The following is a 2,193-nucleotide window of genomic DNA, read 5'->3' as shown; positions in this document are numbered from 1 at the left end:
GGATTGGAAATTAGTAAACGTGACGCCACTGTTTAAAAAAGGAGGTAGGCAGAGAGTAGGAAATTATAGGCCAGTGAGTTTAACTTCGGTAATAGGGAAGATGCTGGAATCTATCATCAAGGAAGAAATTGCGAGGCATCTGGATAGAAATTGTACCATTGGGCAGACGCAGCATGGGTTCATAAAGGGCAGGTCGTGCCTAACTAATTTAGTGGAATTTTTTGAGGACATTACCAGTGCGGTAGATAACGGGGAGCCAATGGATTTGGTATGTCTGGATTTCCAGAAAGCCTTTGACAAGGTGCCACACAAAAGATTGCTGCATAAGATAAAGATGCATGGCATTAAGGGTAAAGTAGTAGCATGGATAGAGGATTGGTTAATTAATAGAAAGCAAAGAGTGGGGATTAATGGGTGTTTCTCTGGTTGGCAATCAGTAGCTAGTGGTGTCCCTCAGGGATCAGTGTTGGGCCCACAATTGTTCACAATTTACATAGATGATTTGGAGTTGGGGACCAAGGGAAATGTATCCAAGTTTGCAGACGACACGAAGATGAGTGGTAAAGCGAAAAGTGCAGAGGATACTGGAAGTCTGCAGAGGGATTTGGATAGGTTAAGTGAATGGGCTAGGGTCTGGCAGATGGAATACAATATTGACAAATGTGAGGTTATCCATTTTGGTAGGAATAATAGCAAACGGGATTATTATTTAAATGATAAAATATTAAAACATGCTGCTGTGCAGAGAGACCTGGGTGTGCTAGTGCATGAGTCGCAAAAAGTTGGTTTACAGGTGCAACAGGTGATTAAGAAGGCAAATGGAATTTTGTCCTTCATGGCTAGAGGGATGGAGTTTAAGACTAGGGAGGTTATGCTGCAATTGTATAAGGTGTTAGTGAGGCCACACCTGGAATATTGTGTTCAGTTTTGGTCTCCTTACTTGAGAAAGGACGTACTGGCACTGGAGGGTGTGCAGAGGAGATTCACTAGGTTAATCCCAGAGATGAAGGGGTTGAATTACAAGGAGAGGTTGAGTAGACTGGGACTGTACTCGTTGGAATTTAGAAGGATGAGGGGGGATCTTATAGAAACATATAAAATTATGAAGGGAATAGATAGGATAGATGTGGGCAGGTTGTTTCCACTGGCGAGTGAAAGCAGAACTAGGGGGCATGGACTCAAAATAAGGGGAAATAGATTTAGGACTGAGTTTAGGAGGAACTTCTTCACCCAAAGGGTTGTGAATCTATGGAATTCCTTGCCCAGTGAAGCAGTAGAGGCTCCTTCATTAAATGTTTTTAAGATAAAGATGGACAGTTTTTTGAAGAATAAAGGGATTAAGGGTTATGGTGTTCGGGCCAGAAAGTGGAGCTGAGTCCACAAAAGATCAGCCATGATCTCATTGAATGGCGGAGCAGGCTCAAGGGGCCAGATGGCCTACTCCTGCTCCTAGTTCTTATGTTCGTGTATAATCTAAATGAGTGGTCAGTGTTTATACTTGGCTCATTATTTTTGATATATTGAAATATAATTCACTCCATTTAGTGTAAATCCATTTGATCAATAAGAGACAGAAGGATTAGTGACAAGAATGACAATATAACCTCAATTCTTTTTAACAGGAGAAAACTTTATTGGTGTTTTAAACAAATATACAATTTATAGGGAAAGTCCAAAAGCTTAACAGGAAATAACAAAAGCAGGTTGCAAATGTAGTCCTCCACCCTCTGAAGATAGGCAAGTGATGTAGCTTCGTCTTAATTCATCTTGGACATTCCCGTGCTCGTTATTTCTTGCCTGACTTTTAGATGCCTCCAGTACTAAGTGGCCCTTTGCCTGCAGCTTTTGCTTTCATCTCGTCAAGCTTTTTCTGCTCCTTTTTTTTCTGTTTGAAAGCAACACCGTCCTTATCCACTTCCTTGCTCGGTTATTTTGGCTGTTTCAATGGTTTCTTGCAGCTTCCTTCCCAGCCAGACATTGTCTCTCTGTGTCCACAATATAACCTTTATGATGCATGCATTAACACCAGGACAATATCATGAAAATATATTTTACAACTTGTTGCCAGGAATTAAAGCCCAAATCTACCAGATTGAAACTTCTATATCCAACCCTGATCAAATGAAAAAAAAAACTTCCTCCAATTTTTCTGGCCAATCTTCCAATCGAGAATCGTTCCAAATAAACTGAGCA

General features: G+C 40.9%; 1 pseudogene; it reads right to left on the bottom strand.

Annotated features, from left to right (window-relative positions):
- Positions 1–1,786: 1,786 nt before the first annotated feature.
- On the bottom strand, positions 1,787–1,978 carry LOC119967547 (annotated as a pseudogene).
- Between the last annotated feature and the right edge of the window lie 215 nt (positions 1,979–2,193).

The sequence above is a fragment of the Scyliorhinus canicula genome, chromosome 6 (assembly GCF_902713615.1).
Source record: "Scyliorhinus canicula chromosome 6, sScyCan1.1, whole genome shotgun sequence".
Classification (NCBI taxonomy): Eukaryota; Metazoa; Chordata; class Chondrichthyes; order Carcharhiniformes; family Scyliorhinidae; genus Scyliorhinus; species Scyliorhinus canicula.
Note: the sequence above shows the minus strand (reverse complement) of the source record. Positions and strands in the feature narration are given on the sequence as shown.